This window comes from Sus scrofa, chromosome 7 (genome assembly GCF_000003025.6).
Source record: "Sus scrofa isolate TJ Tabasco breed Duroc chromosome 7, Sscrofa11.1, whole genome shotgun sequence".
In the NCBI taxonomy this organism is placed as follows: Eukaryota; Metazoa; Chordata; class Mammalia; order Artiodactyla; family Suidae; genus Sus; species Sus scrofa.
In genome coordinates, this window is record NC_010449.5 from 89,293,740 (window position 1) to 89,315,656 (window position 21,917).

Sequence of the window (21,917 nt, forward strand, 5' to 3'; positions counted from 1 at the left end):
TGTCAAGTGACTAATCTGGTTTAATCTTACTGTATGGTCAGAAGTGGAACTTTTTACATTTCAGATCCAGAGGAGTGATGTGACTTTCTCTAGGTCTTCCAGAGCCTAGTCCACTGCCTTAGATGAGGGAGCTGACACCATGGCACCTACATGAGATAGGCACTGACGGACCCCGGGCCCTGAGTCTCAGAGACTCTCATTGTTCTGCTTGGATAGGTGTCTGTCCAAGGGCTCCATGTGCCCCTTTGCCCTTTAGATGTTTGAGTAGACTCCCAGCTGAGCCTTTGGGTGTTTTTCTCCCATAATGAAATGCCTGGTACCGTGGGATGACTGGCTGCTTTTCTGGGCCCATCTGCCCAACTGATGTGAGGCCAAGTTGAAAATCTTACCTTCACAAACAGGTTTTAAAACTTGCTCCTGACTTTTGGTTGGGGAGATCTGCTTACAGCCTTAAAAACAAACAAAACGCAACAAAACAGCTATTTTATTTTTTATTAGACATAGCTAGAAATGGATGTCAGAGCCTGCTGGAGGGCAAGTGGATGTGCTGGTGTAGGGGGTGCAGTTGATAGAAAGAGTGGAAGTGTGGCAAAGTAGGGAGAGAAGAGGATATGAGTGAAAAGGTAAAAAGAAACATCTATAGGAGTCATTTTTAGGGGCAAGAAAATTTAGCTACAGGTGCCAAGGGGTTTATCATTTCCTGAGACTATAGAAATGCTTGCCAGTTGCTTCCCTTTAGCAAAACCTGATCTTCTGTGCTATCAGTTAGTTGTGCTTATTTTGTAATCCCAGTTACCCAGAACCAGTGAGTACATGAATGTGTTTCACAGACACATCTTTGTGGTAACACCACAATGGAGAATTCTGTTAAAAAATGTGGTATTAGTTTGCTAGGGCTGCTATAATGAAATTCCACAGTCTGGGTGGCTTAAACAGCAGAACTTTACTTTCTCACAGTTCTGGTGGCTGGAAGTCCAAGATTAAGGTATGGGCAGGTTTGCTTTCTTCTGAAGCCTCTCTCCTTGTGTTGTAGGCTAGCACCTTCTTGCCATGAGCTCACACGATCCTTCCTCTGTGAACACGCACATCTGGTATCTCTGTGTGTCAAAACTTCCTCTTCTTATAAGGACAGCCAGGCTAGATTAGGGCCTGCCCTAAAAGATTCATTTTAATTTAATCACCTCTCTTAAAACTTATCTCCAGTTACCCGTTACATCGTGAGGCAGCTCAGATATGTGAATAAATTCCTATGTTAAAGTTGGGACAATGATATTACATTCATGGGCACAAACTTCAGTACAAGGCACTGTTTATCCATTATACATGCCTAAGACCCAGATCACATCCTTGGTTATTATTGCTGCCCCCTCACTGACACTGAGTTTTATCATTTATGCAAATTGACTGCCATGCCTTGGGCCGATCAAGAGCTCATCAGGCAATGTGCCTTTACACAAGTCTTATGTGGACTTAGAGACTTTTGTAAAGACTTTTAGAGTCTTGTTTTGTTTTCACCAAGAATTTATTTCCATAGCTGGCATGTCCTTAAGGGATTTTCAGTATTAGCAGAAGCTACTGCTGACACGGGAAACAGGAGCATGGCCAGTCGTAGCAAGGAGAGATCGTTGGTCAAAGTAGACAGGGCAGGAGCATGGGCAGTCGTAGCAAGGAGAGATCATTGGTCAAGGTAGACAGGGCAGGAACATGGGCAGTCATAGCAAGGAGAGATCATTGGTCAAGGTAGACAGGGCAGGAGCATGGGCAGTCATAGCAAGGAGAGATCATTGGTCAAGGTAGACAGGGTAGGTGAATGTCATATCATCCTCATCTAAAACATGTATTTAGTACTTCATGCTGTGTCACCTCTTCCTTCGTTCTTTCCCGAATCCATTGGCATTTGTCAAGCATCTAAGATGGGCTGGGCAACTGCAAATAGGCAGGTGTTTATCAAGTTGCTGCCACTATGAGTTTATTGTTCAGCTGTTGGAGAAAATGGCTCAAATAGATGCAGTTCTTGTCTTTCAAGCAGAGAGGATCCTAATGGGATCATGTCCAGCAAGTCTCTTGGACCTAGAATCGTGGTTTCATTCAGTCTCCAGAGAAAGACTTAAAAGGTTTCTTTCTATGAAGGCTTTTTAAAGACTTCATAAGGAGCTGAAGTAAAATGCCTTGGTGTTTCCCCATATACACACAAATGATTCAGAAATATGAATTTTAGGTATCCCTTTAGTGACCTATGTGGTGAAAAATAAACAAGAAAAATTATTAACCATGCATTTCTTGCTCCCTACCCCATCAGATTAGAAATCATTTGAGGATAAGAATCAAGGGATGTACTCTACAGCCCCAGTGTTCTTTGCACGAAGTGGATAATCTACACACACACACATACACACACACATGCGCGCGCACACACACAACACATATTCACTGATTTGGCCTGAATCTCCAAGAGGAAAGATAGTTTAACCAAAACAACTAGAATATTAAAAAAAAAGTCATCAGTCTCTCAGAGTAAGGAAGGAGGAAAGATCTGATTACCCCAGAAAAAAAGCCCAAGTGACAATGGGAAAGTCAGCACCCTCCTTACTTCAGGGACACCTGCGGTCTGTGTTCTTTAAGTAATGAGTTGGAGATGGGGGCTGGTGGTGAATTCCTCCTGAATTTCCTATCGTCATTTTAGGTATGGACTTGAATAGCCTATAACTTCAGTGTAATTGCTCTGTGGGCTGCTTTCTATAAACAGTAGCTTATTTGTGGCTAACCCATGGCTGTCTGTGAAACTGCCAGACTCAGAAATTAATTCAACAGATATTTATGGTATAGTTCAAGACAAAAGAACTCTCCAACAGATCCTAAGGAGGGAATAACATAGGAATCTGGAGGAATAGCTTAGAAGACAGTTTGCCTTTGTATGTTGATGATTTCTCTTTAAGCTCTAGACACTGGATCCCAAGACAAAGAATAAGTAGAACTGGGTTGCTAGGTAGGAAGATTCAGGTCTAGAAAAGTGGAATGCTCATCATTTACACTGCTGATTTGATGATTAATATAATCCAAACATGGACTTGTGTTCCCTTGACCAGTGTTGTGACTAAATACCAGTCAATAAGAAATGAAAAGAACAATGAAGGAAGACAGGAAGGGGAGAGGGAGGAAGCATTCTGGGAAAGGCCAATACTGATTAAATGTTCTTCAATCATCACTTCAGATAACAGACACCATTTGATCACTCTAAGCAGGAAGGGATTTAATTTAGGAAATTGAGTGCTTAAAAACACATGGATGGGCTAGAGGAGAAGGTCCTAGGCTATACCTGCAACAGTAACCAGCAGAACACTCCAGAATGTTGGCTAGGGTGACTGCCACCTGTGTCACAATGGAGAACCTGAGGAATCAGGAAGGTACCACAGCAAGTGTGGCTCCAGAACTATACCCTTTACCTACATTCAGGGATAAGGAACCACTTCCAGGGCCAGACTATCCCTGCTTGATCTGTCTGGGCAAAAATGGATGCCCTACCTCCTGCTTCTCTGTGCTCAGGAAGCTGGTGACCGGGCACTGGGACTCCTGCTGATAATAAAACAAAAGTCCACTGCCTCCATGACCATGCTTGCCAGGAAACTAGATGAAACAGACCTCACTCTCCTGTCAGATTTCAAGAGGGTGAATTTGAGGTACATTCTTCCACGTGGAGGAGCCCTGCTAGTGCAACACTCCTGCACTCCCTCCACCCCTTCACCCCCTCCTCATGGGGGTGGGGGTTGGAGTGACATGTCTGATTGGTAAATTTGGAAGAACAAACTTGACATGCATGAACCAGTCCTCCCTTCTCTTTCTTTTGGGAGCAAGTTACCCCCAGGGAGTATGTTTTCTACTCCTCAGTTCCAGGGACACGCTTTCCCTTGTGAGGGAAAAGTAGGGTCCAGGGTTGCCCGTGACTGGCTGGGTGAATTGGCTTAATGTTTAAGTTCAGTGTTACGAAGCTCACTTGCCTGTGCTACACTTGCTAATACAGACTTATCAGAAATGAGGGTAATGTTTGGACTTCTGTGTGCCATCTTTTTCTTTTTTTTAGTTTTTTATTTGTTGATTTAGGAATCTGGTGAGGAAACTAGGCTGGAGACATGGAATCAAATTCTTCCTTGTGTTGCTAACACCAGACATGTGGTCTATCATGATGTGGTCAGACATGGTATCTATTTGTATAACCATCAGCAGTTTTCAAAGCATTTCACACCTATGTCATGTGATCCTCACAACAATCTGTTGAAAAGGCAGGACAGGATTTGTTAACTGAGGAGCTAAAGCTGTGAGTCTTAGTGCTTTCAACCTTTTTCATATTATGATACACATAGGACATTGCAACAAACAAGTGTGTGTATGTATAAACACATACGTATACATACACACATACTTATATATATATGTGTATATATGTATGTATTCTCACTGTGGAAAAGGGATGAGGCTGCTGGTGCCAGAGGTGACAAACCCAGAGATTCTGGCTACCCTGGACCTTACCTGACTACTCAAGCATTGGGAAGATCAAAATCTCAGCACACCTACAACCCATTCCTGGCCCACCAGTTGGGAAGTTCTAGCTTAGAGAAGTGTGCTAATGTTCAGGGTCACAAGGTTAATATGTAGAAGTTTGAACCCAGGTCCTCTGAATCCAAATCCAGAGTCTTAACCTAGCCTGAAACAGAGGAGACATTTGTTACCACCATGCGTCCTCACTGTAACTTCATAGGTCAGAGAAGTTTCCAAGGAATGTCTTCTCAATCCAGTTTATGTCTCCTGGACAGAGCTCCATAAATATCTCAGTAATGAATCTCAATAAATATATGTAGAACATGCCTAGTATGTGCCAGGCATATTCTAGGTGCTGGGGATATCTCAGTGAACAACACAAGGTCTCTATCATCATGGAACTTATATTCTACTGGAATCTCCTGTACATTCCATTCCAATTTCTTTAGAGTAGAGTGAGAACCTAAAACACAAGGCAATCTGTGTACAGACTTACCCTAAGATGTTTATCATTTTTTCCCAGTCTTTTCCACATGCCTTTCACACACCAATTCAATAGCAGTCTTTTAGTATGAACTATCTTTATGAAGCCTTTCCAAAGTACACAACATCAGTTGTCATAGGAATAAGACCTCTTTTTGTACTTACATTTCATTGGTTTTCACAGTAAGTGATACAATCAGGATTTCAAGTACAACAGGCAAAAATGGGTTTGTGAAAAACATAGCGCTGACCCTGGTAACACGCAGCTCAGTTTATGGCAACAGGAGTCCCTGAGAGGACCTCTACTATTTGAGTATCTGGCGCGCCATAGGCACTGGTGGCTTTTATAGGGGAAACAGCATCTGTTAACCTGGTGACTTGTTAGGTGGAGGTGGGTTTTAAGATCTTCTGCCACACTGGTTTACTCTTACGCCACTCTTTTATTCAGGGCTCGAGTACTTACTCCAAAGCTTATAAAGCTCGGGGAGGCAAGGAGTTGTACTTTTGTTTAACCATATTTTTTTAAAAATAAAATCAGAAAGGGAAAATACACCTCAGTGTTGCCTTTTGTATGATATATTATGATACATGAATGTTCTTCTCTCCACAGTCCGCCCTGATGTATCTCCCCAGTCAGGGTCCCCAGGCCCTTCTGCAGATCCCACTGCTTCCCTCAGGATAATGCAGCCCCAGCTGAGTATCACTGCATTTTCCCTTAGCACAGGCTTTAGCAGGTTCTGTAGGGGGAAACTATGGAACATGAATGGGCATGGGGAGGAGAAGCAGGGGAAAACTGTCCTCTTTCCATCTGGAGGCAAACTTAAATCACCACTCCCAAAATGTAGATTTCTTCAGAAAATCACCTAGACTGGTCTTCTTTAGTTTTCATGAAAAACGCCTATTTCTTTTACAGTTATGACTTGGCCTGGATTTTCTGGGCCTGTACTACAGGACAAAGATGCCTCCTTCCTCCCCTTCCCTGAAAATTCCCCTTCATTCAGGACAAGTGGTTTGTGATCAAATAGCATGTCTCTAATGTCCAAGTTTCTTCCCATGAGTAGAGGTGGAGTATGCAGTCCATCCTCTACAACAGAACAACCTCGCTGTGGGAGAGCCAGGTGCCCTCCCGTTTGTAAAGGGATAGGAGGAAATATGTGCCTATGTGTATTTACTGACAGCACACCAGAAAGAGCAAGCCCTCTGAGAAACAAAAGAGCAAGCCCTAAGAGTATCAGTAATGCTCATGAGAAGTCAATGATAGACTGTCCCACAATGCCCCTTAAATTAGCAGTGAGATGATAGAGATTATTTAATCCAATCTGTTTATATTGAAATATAGAGACACATAAATGAAATGACTTGCAGAAGACAGAGCTAGCCTAAAGCAAAGGTGGGGTAAGAAGTCACAGATCTTTAGTCATTTGTCACATCTGCTGTACCTGTTCTCAAAGTGTGTCTCAAAGTGTGTCACTGATTTTTAGTCATTTGTTGCATCTGCTATACCTGTTCTCAAAGTGTGGTCCGTAGACCCCTAAAGAATCCCTGAGATACTTCCCAGGTGTTAATGAAGTTAAAACTATCTTCATAATAATATTATAATGTTTGTTACCTTTTTCATTTTATTGACATTTGCAAATGTACCAAAGCAATGGTGGGTAAAACTACCAACTGAACATAATAGTAAATTGTAGCAGTCATCATTGCCACATACTTGCAGTAAAAACAAATGTCAGTTTCATTTAAGAATGGCCCTAAGTGGTAAAAATGATTAATCTTACTAAATATTGACACTTTGCAAGACATTCTGTGTAATAAAATGGGCAGTATGCATAAAGTACTTTTACTGCATTCCAAAGTGTGATGGTTATCTCTAGGGAAAGCACTTAGGTGATGGAGCTGTTTGTGAGTTGAACTAGCTATTTTTTTATGGAACATTCCTCTCCCCCCATCCCCACCCCCGCCTCCACCCCCACTCCCCCCTTGAAAGACTAAATGACAAAGAATGCTTTTTCAGACTGGGTATCTGCAGACACATTTTCTCAAAATGAACAAAGGGGGCCTGTCACTTCAAGGAAAACAACTATTGGTATTTGTTGCCAATAATAAAATTTGAGATTCCAAGCAAAAATTAGAATTTTGGAAAACTGGTATCCACCACTTTGGCGCTTGATACCTTCACAAAACTTAAGAATTTATCTAGAGAGATCAACGTGCTATTAATGAATATGATTTTTTTGATATTATATAATGAAATATTATAACATTAGAATATCTGCGTAACTCCGTAAAGCAATATTTTCCAATGACCAATGCATGATATTACAAAATCACACACAGGTAAAAGATCTATTCAGGGTACACAATAAACCAAATGGATTTTTTTTTTTTTTTTGCCTTTTTAGGGCTGTACCCAAGGCATGTGCAGGTTCCCAGGCTGGGGGTCGAATTAGAGCTGTAGCCACTGGCATATGTCTCAGCCTCAGCAACGTGCGATCAGAGCTGTGTTTGCAGTCTATACCACATAGGCAATGCCGGATCCCTAATCCACCGAGCGAGGCCAGGGATCAAACGTGCGTCCTCATGGATCCTAGTCAGATTCATTTCTGCTGAGCCATAATGGGAACTCCCAAACCAAATGGATTTTAATGTAATAGAACAGGAAAAGTTCCTTGATATGTTTTCAGATTTCACATTGCAACTAACCTTTAGGAAACTTGCTATGTTTTGGTACAGTATCAAGAAAGAATATAATTGCCTAATATCTAATTATTTGATATCTTTTAGTGTACCTAAAATAATACTGCTTTTCCAACTACTTATCTGTGTGAAGCCAGATTTCTTTCATATATTTCAACCAAACAACATATTGCAACATATTGACTGCAGAAGCAGATATGAGATTTAATCACCTTCTATTAATCCAGACATTTAAAAGATTTGCAAAAATGTAAAACAATGTCACTCTTCTAATTTTTTTGTTTCGAAAGATTTTTTTTTTTTTTTTTTTTTTTTTTTTTTTTGTCTTTTTGCTATTTCTTGGGCCGCTCCCGCAGCATGTGGAGGTTCCCAGGCTAGGGGTCTAATCGGAGCTGTAGCCACCGGCCTACACCAGAGCCACAACTCGGGATCCGAGCCGCGTCTGCAACCTACACCACAGCTCACGGCAACACTGGATCCTTAACCCACTGAACAAGGGCAGGGACTGAACCCGCAACCTCATGGTTCCTAGTCGGATTCGTTAACCACTGCGCCACGATGGGAACTCCTGAAAGATATTTTTAAATGAAAATACATAATTTATGTTACATGTAGTAAGTTTATTATTAGTTTAAATTACTTAATAAATATTATAGATTTTCTACAATAGGCATAACTTACTTAAATTTTAAAAGTGTCCTGAGACTAAAAGATTTGAGAATTGCCACATTGCACCATTCTGCCATCCAGAAAGTGGGCTGGAAGAAGTACTTCCTTCCCCTTTACCCAAATAAGCCAATGCTGTTACTGTTTTATTTTAAATCCAACCTGCTTTCTTCCTCTAAAACCTTTAACAAGTAAATGGCAAAATGCTGAAAAATCTTGAAATCAAAAGACCCCAAAACAAAGAGAGGAGGCAAAAGAGTAAATGAAGGAGTTTCTGTAGCGTCTGCAAGGCTGATCAAGGACCATCTGCCCTTTGGCAGCCTGGCAGGAGTGGCCGACTTCTTTTTGATTCATTGGCCTAACCTCTCACCTACAGATCCACCCACTTCCACTCCTGAAGTCTCACCTTGTCTGGAACACTGCTATTCTCCAGGGACTCAGGACATAAACAGCCTTATTAACGCTTTGGGCTGAACTCCACTCCCAGCCCCTCCTTCCTTTCACCCCTCTGGGATGACAGTGCAGGGAGATTGTTTCAGATAGTGCCTCTACCAGTTCCCTGTCCTCAGGCTTAGGGCTGAGATGAAAGGGGAAGGCCTCTGTTTCTGGACTGAAAAGGAAATGTAAATCTCTTCAGGCCATGTGCCAGAAGCTGCCAGAAGACCATTTTCCTGTTAGTAAACAGGGCCAGTGGGGCCATCTTTCTCTCCTTTAATAACCTGTGGGGCACCTATTGATTGCACATGCTGGTCCCTCATAAATTAGAACAGGGATGGCTTCTGGTTGCTCAGGAGCTGCATGGATGGAGAAATTGGCTCACTGACACTTCATGCATAGAGCACAATGCATCAAGCTACAAAAACATGAAGAATGTGTAACATCAGGCTCTGAGAATGCATGGGAGTCAACTCCAGTAGCTGCAGAGGCTTCTGGGCCTCCTGCAGACCTTAATTAGGCTTTTTTTGTGTGTGTGTGCTTCTACTGGACCTAGAGACATCCTGATTGCATGCCTCCTGCTGCAGCATGCTCTTCAAATGAGAGGGAGCAGCAAGCTTTGGTGCGTAGGACATGGGCCTACTCCCATCTCTACCCCCTCACCAGAATGGGAGCCACCAAGTAGAAAGGAATGTTCACATCTTGTGTTATGGTGGAAAGAGCACTGAGTTAGGAATCAAAAGACATGTTCTAAACTCCTGCCACAACCTTTTACAGCTACAGAATCTTGGGCAAGTCCCTTAAGCTCTCTGAATCTCAGCATCTCAACTGGAAAGTGGAGGAAGTAGTAATAACCTAAACCTGCTTGGTATGCTCTCAGTAATGAGTGTACATTGCTAAACCTGAATTCAAATCAGTTAAAGGACATGGTGACAGATATAAGACTGAAACAATTTCTTTCTCCCACCTCTAAAATCTGGCATCAGGAACTTTCCATCACTATCCTTAGCCAACACTTTGATCATAAGTAGAAATGAGGCCACGGAACTCAGAGTTTGATAAATTGAAAATGTTTCTCTCATCCTTCTGTCTTCCTGTGCCCCTCCTGACTTGGTTTCTGTATTTAAAATATATTTCACAGGCAGCCTTTCTAAAGTGGATAGTAAACATAGAAAAACATGCCAGCATAGCTCACTGTTCTACTAAAAAAGCTGGCATCCACCTGTCTACACCAAACAGAACCTTCAGAATTTCTCTGACTTTAAGGCTCTGGGCAACTGAATCCACTTACACTTTTCCCAAATGAGTGGCACTGTCCCTGTGGTTCTAACATGGTCCCATTTGCCATTGCTAATTAAAGTCGACCAGAAGGACGATATGTATAGCCTCATTTTCCTGCCCCTTCCCCTAGTCCTGGAATGAAATCTGCTGTTCTGAGACAAAGCATGTAGTGGGTTGGATGGTGCTCCTCCCCCCAAATATGTCCACACCTTGGGACCTGTGAATGTGACCTTACTTGTAAAAGGGTCTGTGTCAGTGTAATCAGATGAAGGATCTTGGGATGAGATCATCCTGGATTACCTGGGTGGGCCCTCAATCTCCAATGCAAATGTCCTTATGAGAGACAAGGAGAAGACAGCTACTGGAGGAGAAGTCCATGGGAAGGTGGAAGCCGAGTGATGTGACCACAAGCCAAGGGATTCATGGGCTGCCAGAAACTGAGGGAGGTAAGAGAGGATGATCCACTAGAGCCTTTGGAGGGACCGTGGCCTAACTGACCCTTTGATTTCAGACTTTTATCCTCCAGAACTGTGAGATAATACATTTCTGTTGCTTGACACCACCTGGTTTGTGGTAATTTGTTACAGCAGCTCTAGGAAACTGCTACAAGTGAGCTCCCTGCCGATGGATCCCAGCTTAGGCTCTTCCACAGGAATTGTTTTCTCCCTCTACAAGATCTGCCCTGAGCAGCAGCCTTAGATGGCCCCATCAGCAGCCACCTCTCAGGGAATCCAAGCCCCCATCTGGAGCTATGGCTGAGGATCGCACTGGAGAAAGCAGCGAGGGGTGCTTTCAGCATCCATTGGCAGATAAGGTAGAGGGGAAATGGCCTGAATTTTGGAAACAGACCTTGGTTTAAAACTCAATTCCAGGAGTTCCCGTCATGGCTCAGTGGTTAACGAATCCGACTAGGAACCATGAGGTGCGGGTTCATCCCTGCCCTTGCTCAGTGGGTTAACGATCCGGCGTTGCCGTGAGCTGTGGTGTAGGTTGCAGACACAGCTCGGATCCCGTAGGGTGGCGGTACAGCTCCAATTCGACCCCTAGCCTGGGAACCTCCATATGCTGCGGGAGCAGCCCAAGAAATGGCAAAGAGACAAAACAAAAAAACAAAACTCATTCCACTATTGGCTCTGTGGTTCTAGGTAAACTACTTGCCCTTATTTGCTTCAAGTTCTTCATGTATAAAATGAGGATAATAATGCTTATTTTGTTGGCAGGAACAGATCCAAGGCTTGCGTAAGTCTAGGGACCCTTTCAAAGAAAAAGAATCCAAAGTTTCAAGTCCAAAATTAGGAGTGGGGCCTTGAAAGGGCCTTGTGGTAGTAAGGATCCCTGAGGCTTAACTAAACCCGCCTCTGATCATGGAGTGTTCGGAGGATTATAGATAAAACATGATGCCCTAGGCACTGCCTGATTCCTAGAAGGTGCTCTGTGAGAAGTAAAGCTGTTTGGATGAAGAATCAAACACTTCAGCATCTCCTGAAACATATATAGATATGTTTGCAATGCATAGAAAAATGTCTGGTAGAATACATTCCACGGCAGGTTGCGAGTTGTTGCCTTGATAGCCATTTTCCCTTTTCCATAACAGAAAACTGACTTTGGCCAGGGCGGCTGGCTCATGTGCTCAGCTAAAGCCTAGCTTCCCAAGCATCTCTTGTTTTGAAGTGTGGTTTTGAGACTAAGTTCTGGCCAAAGAAGTATAAGCAGAGAGGTGTAAGAGACTTCTAAAAATCTATTTATGGGAGAGTATTATGAGTTGAATTGTGTCCTCCCGAAAATTCGTGTATCGAAGCCCTAACCCCAGTGTCTCAGAACATTACCTTGTTTGGGATTAGGGTTCTTGCAGATATAATGGATTAAGATGAAATCATTAGGGTGGGTTGTAATATAATATGAATGGTGTCTTTGTGAAAAGGGAAAATTTGAACACAGATACACATACACATGTGTGCACACGTACAGGGAGAAGGCCACATGAAGATCAAGGCAGAGAATGCCGTGATGCTTCCACAAGTTCAGGAACAGCACAGATTGCCAGCAGATGACTAGAAGAAAAGGGAGAAGCATGGAATAGGTTCTTCCTTATAGTTCTCAGAAGGAACCAACCCCACTGATACCTTGATTTTGGACTTCTAGCTTCCAGAACTGTGAGACAGTGAATAAATTTTGTCGTGTAAGTCACTCAGATTGTGGTACTTTGTTACGGCAGCCCTAGCATGTTAACACAGGTTAACACCACTTTTCCATTCTGCTGCCTGGAATTACGGATCAGAGGGAGCCATCTTGCCCTTGACGAGGGCCATGTTCACAGATGATAGGGCAGAGAGCTGGGGCCTGGGACCTTAAGAACATCTTGGAGCTGCCACACAAGTCCTGGACTGCTTACCTTTGGGCTTACTTTTCTGAAAAAATGAGTAAACCTGAAGTTTTGTTGTTCTTGTTTTGTTTGGTTTTTGGAACATAGCTGAACATAATTTTAACTGATACACAATAGTTTTTAAGGTATAGTTGATTTGATTCACATGTAATTTTGATAAATTAGTTATTCTTTGGAGAGAGGACAAGGATTAGGTATCAGTGGTAGAGAAATTTTGCTTTACCTGTAATGTAATTTTTTTTTGCTTTGTACAGTTGCACCTGCAGCATAGCCTGAAGTTCCCAGGCTAGGGGTCCAGTCGGAGCTGTAGCTGCCGCCCTATACCACAACCATAGCAACACAGGATCCCTAACCCACTGAGTGAGACCAGGGATTGAACCTGCATCCTAATGGATATGAGTCGATTTCCTTTCTGCTGAGCCACAACCGGAAATGCCTATAATGTCTTAATTTTGATATCAAGAATATATTCATGTATTCTCTTATAATTAAAAAAATTTATTTTTTAATAAATTATAAGGAAAAAAGATGAGAACCTATAGATAAGAGGCCTAAGAAATACACTAGCCAATTGCAGTGTGTGAACTTTATTTGGATCTTGACTTAAACAAAAAATTAAATTTTTTAGGTAATTGAAGAAATGTTAATATTAATTGGATATTTGATATTAAGGAATTATTGTTAATTTTTATGTTAGCTAATAATATTGTAGTTATGTATTAAAAGAATCCTTATCTTTTAGACTATAAGACAGAGTTTACAACTTTAGCACCATTGTTATTTTGAGCCGATAATTCTTTGTTGTGGGTTCCTCCTTTGTACATTGTAGGATGTTTAGCAGCATTGTTGCCGAAACTTGGCCTCCGTCCACCACCGTTGCTGAATAGAAACATGGAGACAGAGTCTTGAGTGAAGAAGAAAAAAGATAGCTTTATTGCGTTGCCAGGCAAAGGGGGCACAGCAGGCATTTAATGCCTTAAAGACTGTGCCCCCCTTGGGAGAGATTTGGAAGTAGTTTTATAGTTTAGGGAGTGGAAAAATAGGGCCGTAGGTAGGATCAGGGTAGAGGCAAGCTTGCACTGTTTCTTAAAGCTAGTGTTTAGTGGCTCCAGGACTGGTTCTGATGGTCCTCCTTCTTCCAGGAATGAAGACTGCTTCATCAAGTAGCTTCTCTGTTTGTTGGGGGTTTTAGTTTGCAGAAAGGCTCAAACATATTTGTTATGTGTATTCCTTGGGGAGGAACCAGGACCCTGCCCCAAGGCTGCACTATTGTCCACCCTGGTCTCTGCATCCCCTCCCTTCCCTGATTAGCAGTTGCCCTTGGAATCCAGGGAAGGTCACCCAGGCTGGAGCTTATTGCCTAAAAACAAGAACAGAGGACACAGAAAGGCTTGTGTGCCCAGGAGCCCCAAAGGCCCTGCTCCATTATAGCATCTCCAGATTCTGACCACTAAATGCCAGTTGCACCCCATACATATACACACAAGTTGTTACAATACCAAATGTCCCTTGGGGGGAAAAATTGCACTGGTTTGAGAACCACCACTCTAAAAGTTAGTGATGTTTACTGGAATATTTGTGGGTTTTGCTTCCAGATAGTCCAGGTGATAGGTGTGGGTTAAGTGTTCCGTAATAAAAAGTTTAAAGTGCATTTTAAAAAATTAAGTCTATTTAGCCTTCTCTTTCTTTCAAATGGTAGACTCAATATTTTATAATATTTTCTTACTGTAAAATCTGAACAAAATGAATTAAATATGGTAACTTTTTACCTTCCTTGGTCCAAGTTCTTGTCTTATATTTCCTGCATGACCATTAAAATCCAAAGCTGTAGGTTCTAGATCTTAACTGTGGGTAGGGGCCCCTCCCTCCCACATGCTAACTCAGCTCTACCTTCTTGGGCCTACTTCCTTACCTGGTGACCTAACTCCTGAGGCATGATTCTCAGCTCTGCACAGTGGCTGCCTCCCCTAGTCCTCAAGCTCCAGCCCAGAGTGGGTGTGTTTAGGGTTGGATTCTTTAGGGCCTTGCTGCCTTGCCCATCCCTCAGAGAGTCCAGCCCTTTAGCTTCTGGCTGACTGTTTAGGCCCTGACAACACTAGGCCAGCACATTCCCTCTCAACACACACCACACCTGCACCCATATTCTGCACCTGCTCACATTCCCTGGGCACCTCTGCTGAGACTGATTTTCAGGCCCACCTGGCCCTCGAAAGGCCTTGAGCCTTCTGCAGTTTCGTCAGGTGACCTCGGCAAGGAGTTATCGCCTAGTCCACCAGTGGCCAGTAGAAGTATAGGTCAGTGCAGGGGCCTCTGAGCTGGAGGCAACTCAGGGCTGAAAGTTGTCTGCTGAGGGGCTATGAAGCCTGCCCTCGGGGCTTCAAGCTTAGCTCCCAGCACGAGGTCTAAGGGGCAGTAGGCTCTGTCTGCAAGGCGTCCAGGAGGCCGAGGTGGTGAACAGCTTCAGCACCTAGTAAACCAGGCGGCCTTTGGGCCGAGCAGCAGAGCAATGTGGAGTAAGGTGGGCCTGGCTATTTTTACACGGACACAGTTCCAACCACAACTTACAGTTTTCGGAGGTGGGCGGTTTGTATCCGGTGGAAGGATCTTTGAGGTGGCAGGGGGCCGAAGCACCACTACTTCCTCTCCCTTTCTGAGTACACTGTTATCAGGCTGCTAATCCTGGTTCTGCTCCATTTTTGTGCCCCTTAAAAGAGTAGAGTGAGGTGAAATCTGGCCACCTATTTGCCAGGGAGGCAGTCATGGCCTCTGGTGAGTTTCCAGTGCTTTGAGAGCTGCAGGTGGCCTTATGTGAGGAGCCATCTCCCTCCCCTTCATAGAAATGAGAAAATGTGTGGGTTTACAAGGCTCTTAGGCATTGGAGAGCCCTGAGTTCAGCTTCCAGGTCCTCCATTTTTAGCTGTATGAAAGCGCAAGCAAGGTACTCAGCATCTCTGTGCCTCACCCTCCCCATATGAGAAATGAGGATAATCCTGCCTGCTTCATAAGGTTGTTGTCTATGCAGTGAGTGTGTGTGTGTATAATGTATATTTATAAATATACATGTGCATATTATATACACATAGAATGCAAAGGCAGGACAAGAAAAGAGTAACATGACCTCTCATGTTAGCAAGTGGGGAATTGTCCTCAGTCTACAAAGGTGGCTTTTCCTTTCCAGTCTCAGGAGATAACTACTTGTGATATTTTAGGGATCACTGATATTGCCCGTGCCCAGGGCCATAGCTGTCTATAACAACAGCCACAGTTATTGAGAGCCTGCTCATATCTAAATGAAGATCCTCTTTCATCCTTCAAAGTGACGGCAAGAAGCAAGTGAAGTAGACCATACAGAAGGATTGCTGACTGCAAGGAGGAGCGGAAAAAGAGCCATTTAAGATGTTGGAGGAAGAGCATTATAGAAATAAACAAATGTAGGCACAACAGGAGCACAATTATTTGAGGGCGGAGGCCGATTACTCAGAGGTGTTTGGGGCTAGGGGGTCACTGACAATTGTGCTCCTAGCCTTTGTTTGTAGAAACTCGTTTCTGCCTATACACCATTCCCCCTTCCTCAATACCAGATGGTCCTTTAGGAACCACCCATCTTCCACTCCTTCCATGTAGCCTAGGTGGGGATGACCCCACCTTGCTTTCAGGGCTGGTGTATGACCCAGGCTTGGCCAACCATAGTCACAGTGATTGGTTGAGGGATAAGTCCTTTGTCCACGGAGGTCTGTGAGAGTCAGCATTGGGACTTTTGCTGAAAGAGGCATTATTTTTCCACTGGAGATGCTAAGCTGAGGAGATCTAAGTGGAAGCCAGTGATGGCCACCTTTGCCACTGCATGGGCAGAGTCTGCCCTGAGAATACAGACAACAGAGAGAGAAGGCACATCCAAGAGATGGAGGGAGACACAGGCTTCTTGTTGCCCTTGTTTATTAGCACCTGAAACGAGCCATTCCTGAAAATGTCAAATGAGCTAAATTACATGAGCTAACATAATACCTTTGAAAAAAACAGCTTGAATGGGATTTTTAAAACTGAAGTATAGTTGATTTACAATACTGTGTTAATTTTTGTTGTACGGAAAAATGACTCAGTTATATATACTTTGTTTTTTAAAAATATTTTCCGTTATGATTTATCATAGGATACTGAATACACTCTCCTGTGCTATAAGTAGGACCTTGTTGTTTATCCATTCTATATATAATCGCTTACATCTGCTAACCCAACCTCCCACTCCATCCCCCCCTCCAATCCCCTCCCTCTTGGCAACCACAAGCCTGTTCTCTATGTCCATGAGTCTGTTTCTGTTTCGTAATAGACACAGTCTGTTCATTTGTGTCGTATTTTAAAAGCTATGTATGTGATATCATATGGTATTTGTCTTTCTCATTGACTCACTTCACTTAGTATGAGACTCTAGTTGCATCAATGTTGCTGCCAATGGCATTATTTTGTTTTTTTTATGGCTGAGTGGTATATATATATATATATATAGACACATACACACACACACATATATATGACACATCTTAATCCATTTATTTTTGATGATATTTTGGTTGTTTCCATGTCTTGGCTATTGTGAGTAGTGCTGCCATGAACATAGGGGTGCATGTATCTTTTTGAATTAGTTTTATCTAGATATATGCCCAGGAGTGGGATTGCTGGATCATATGGTAATTCTGTCTTTGGTTTTCTGAAGAACCTTCATACTATTCTCCATAGTGTCTGCATCAATTTACATTCCCATCAATAGTGTAGAATCATTCCCTTTTCTCCATGTCCTTTCCAGCATTTGTTATTTGTAGACTTTTGAATGATGGCCATCTGACTGGTGTGAGTGGTACCTCATTGTAGTTTTGATGTGGATTTCTCTAATAATTGTCTATGTTGAGCATCTTTTCATGTGCCTCTTGGCTGTCTGTATTTCTTCTTTGCATGAAATGTCTGTTTCTGCCCATTTTTCCATTGGGTTGGGTTTTTGTTGTTGTCGATTCGTATGAACTGTTTCAAAATACATACACATTTTGGAAATTAATCCCTTGTTGGTCACATCATTTGCAAATACTTTCTTCCATTCTCTAGGTTGTCTTTTCATTTTGTTTATGGTTTCCTTTGCTGTGTAAAATTGAACTGGGTTTTTTAATGGCAACCAAAGGATTCTGACTAATTCATCTTTCTGTTTACTTTTTATTTTGATGAAAAACTTGCAATTTTTACATTGTGGTATAAAAACAGAACTCTGAATGTTTGACAACATACTTTTGACAGTTCAGTCTATTTCTGACAAGGACATGCTGGGAAGTGCGGGAACACATCCCCTGCATCCTTCCCCCTCCTTCCTGAGTATGCTTTTATTCAGAGCTCATAAATGTATGCTAATGATCTTATGATGATGACAATCAGAACTGTGCTCTGAGAAGATCATAGCAGTCATATACAGATTAGGGAGAAACAAGAGACACAAAGACTACCAGAAGGTCAATATGATAATTCAGAGAGAAGTGATAAGGATCTCCAAGAGGTGGTTGCCGCAGAAGTAGAATGGAGGGACCCTGGGGAGGGGGGATTATCATCGTTTGGCAATATATTAGAGTGTGGAAGAGTCAAAATAATATGTTTCCATCAGAAGGCCCTACAGGATCTGACCTCCCTGTTTTATCCCTCTTCCTCTTGCCCCTCCGGCCCAGCTACACTAGCCTTTGCTCAGTGTGCTCTCTGCCCAGGGCACTCTTACTCCAGAGAGCCCTTGGTTCATTTTTTCACTCCCTTCAAGGTCTCTGCTCAGATGACATTGCATTAGAAAGACATCCCTGGAGTTCCCGTCGTGGCACAGTGGTTAACGAATCCGACTAGGAACCATGAGGTCGCAAGTTCGATCCCTGGCCTTGCTCAGTGGGTTAAGGATCTGGTGTTTCTGTGAGCTGTGGTATAGGTTGCAGACGCGGCTCGGATCCCACATTGCTGTGGCTCTGGTGTAGGCCGGCAGCTACAGCTCCGATTCGACCCCTAGCCTGGGAACCTCCATATGCTGTGGGAGTGGCCCTAGAAAAGGCAAAAAGACAAAAAGAAAAGAAAAGGAAAAAAAAGAAAGACATCCTTGAACTCCTTCCTCCTCAACCTATCACAGCCCCCATCCTAGCACCCCTTATACCTGCTTAATTTTTCTCCATAGTACTCAACCCATCCTTGACTCTGTGTGTGTGTGTGTATTTCTTTTCTGTCTTTCTTAACTAGAATGGCATGCTCCACTGTGGAATTTCCAGTACCTAGGAGAGAATCTGGCACAGAGTTGGTCCTCGATAAGTATGAACAAAGAAATCTTGAGCCACTGGGACAGTGATGTGGCGTTGACAAAAACAGAAATGCCAGGAGAGGAATGGGGCCAGGGTGGGTGGAGTGGAGGAGTAAAGTGATGAATTAGGTCAGAGCCCATGGAATTTAAGTTTAGATACGCAAATGGCTCTATTAGGCTAGAGGTTGGAGTGCTGGTCTGGGGCTCTGGAGAAGCCAGAGGTGGGGGTCTAGTGGGGAATTATGCATCACAGGCTGGTGGAAGCTGTGGAGTCAATGAAATCCCTGAGGAAACTGTGAAGGGTGAGATCAACCTGGGTTCAGAGCCCTAGTTTGAAAGCCAGGAGTGACCAGCACTTTGCTGGGTTAAAAACTGAAAGTCTAGCCTGAGAACCTCCTGAGTCTCAGGAAAACCAGGATGGTTGGTCACCCTAAGAAGGCCCTTCCCTTGAGGTAGAAGGAGGGAAAGGGCTGAGGTAGAAGAAAAGCTTGGGGTCTAGCTTCCTCCTAGACCCCAAGGAGGGGAGGACTTTGTAAGGACACATCTGCCTGCTTCCTCTGCTTCCCCAAAACTAGCTTGGTTCTGACTTTCTGAGCCCAGGAAGATTGAGCTTACCTCTGAGCTTCCCCCACCCCACCTCCCAGCAGCACTTAAAGGCTTATTGTAAGCCTAGTAATTGGTTTAGTTAGGACCGGGGCCTCACGGTGGAGACCAACTGAAACAAGTGTGAGCCTTTAAATTCTGGTGTCAGGGGGCTTAAGTGATGCTCTGGGTAAGGGGTTCTCAGTCAGTGATCATTTTCTGCTTGTCCTAAAGTAAAGTTTAAGAGGGTAAACAACTCTGCATTTGCCTAGCCACTGTGGCTGAAGAAACAGGAAGCTGCCTCTTCTCTTGTAAACAACACCAGCCAAGATTAGCAGCACTTGTAAGGTCCCAGTTCTTAGCAGTGGGCACTAAGTTGTACCCAGGACTGGCTTTCAAGTGAGGGAAATAGTTGCTGGATACATGTAAATTCCAAAAAATCCTAAGGGGCATTTTCAAACCTCTTTCTGAATTTGGTAGTTCTTGGAATAAGTCCTGAGCTAAGTATTTGGAGCCTCGGTTTATAGTAAAGAACAGATAGACAATAAATTAGGAAGTCCCCTGGGAGTTCCCTGGTGGCTCAGTGGGTTAAGGATCTGACATTGTCACTGCTTTGGCTCAGGTCACTGCTGTGGTGCAGATTTGATCGCTGGCCTAGGAACTTCCACATGCCATGGGCACAGCCAAAAAAGAGAAAGTACCTTAAACTGTGTAATTTAATTTCATAATTAAAACTGTATAATCATTTTAAATAATTACACAAATACGAGGTCATATCACTAGGTCTTGTTTGAAATATAAGAACTGCCAATATGTGATCTATAGAAAACCTGGTTCCTCTGCTCAGAGAATGCTACGGCTTACCCGTAGAGGCAGGACATATACCAAGCTCATGATAAGAACTTAATTATATTCAACTAGCAGTATATAAAGAAGTAGAAATAAATGTTGTGTCAACTCCCTCTCCTACGTCTTCCCAGCTCCCTAACCTACAACATGCATATCCACCTTCCCAATGAGCATGGAGAAAAGGCCAGAGTGCAGAGGTATTTCCAGCCGTCTTTTTTTTACCCAGGACCTATTCTGGGAAGAAGGGGTAAAGAATCTGGTAAGCCTGAGCTTAAATACATTGCCTAAAAATTTAATTCAGTAAATGTTTATAGCCATGCGCTTGAGGTCTAATGCTGCTTTATGCCCTGTGGGGATCTAAAAGAAGGTCCCTGCCCTTCATCTCATTGGTGTGCAAACTAAAGTCCCCCAAAGGAGATCCCATGTTATTAAGTGCCACTGTTAGTCGTAAGTGTGAAAAAAATTCTAGAAACGGGAAACATTAATATTTTATGCAGACTCTCTATTTCATGAAGGTTAGGCCATGAAGTAGACAGACTATCAAGGGAGAAGGAAGCTGGAGGAGTCCAGGTATAGTAGAATGAATAAGTGTGGCAGTTGGAAAAGCAGTGGCAAGACTTCCTGCTGGGATCTAGCTTGGGAAGGAAGGGGAAATGTTTCCTCATTCCTTTTAAGATATGGGTTGCTTTCAGTAGTATGAAAAGAACCCGTGGTTCATAAGAAGTTAAAGGTTTTTTTTTTTTTTTTTTTTTTGTCTTTTTGCTATTTCTTGGGCCGCTCCCACGGCATATAGAGATTCCCAGGATAGGGGTCTAATCAGAGCCGTAGCCACCAGCCTACACCAGAGCCACAGCAACTCGGGATCCGAGCTGCATCTGCAACCTGCACCACAGCTCACAGCAACGCCGGATCGTCAACCCACTGAGCAAGGGCAGGGACCGAACCCGCAACTGGTTCCTGGTTGGATTCATTAACCACTGCGCCACGATGGGAACTCCAGAAGTTAAAGGTCTTAAATGAAGAAAAAACCTCCACATACTAGAACTTGAGTGGATAACCTGGCACTTAGGCATTAAAAACCCCAGGTCTTTCTGGAACATGAAATCCCACTGTGCTGGGAAGAGGCACCAGAAACTGCTCAATATAGCTTTATAAATTTATCAGGATGGGCAAGGTTATGCTCTGCTAACAATGAAATCTCAGTGTCTTGATGCAATAAACATTTCTTGCTCATGCTACAGGTCCAACATAGATAATGTTGAGGCAGGGGTACTTCTGTTCCATATAACCTTCCAGAGACCCAGGCTGATGGATTCACCATCTTGAAATGTTGCCATCTTGTCATACGGCTTCCAGGGTTGCTGTAACGGGGAAAGAAAACTGGAATATCACACAAGATGTTTAAAAGACCCAAGTCTGTAGGTGGCTTGTATCACTTCTATTGAAGTCCACTTGGCTAAAACCCAATCACAAGTGAAAAGAACAATAGGTTATTTCATCTTACTTTGTGCCCTGAAAGGGGAAAAGTGAAATAGGACTTAGCAAACACATAGCAGTATATTCATCATGACCTATGATATAAAGGATCTTACTCTATTGATAATAGCTAACATACATTTTGCCAAGCCTTATAAATAATCCTATGAGGTAACTTTTACTATTATCTCCCTTTTAAAGGTGAGAGAAGTGAAGGAAAGAGAAATT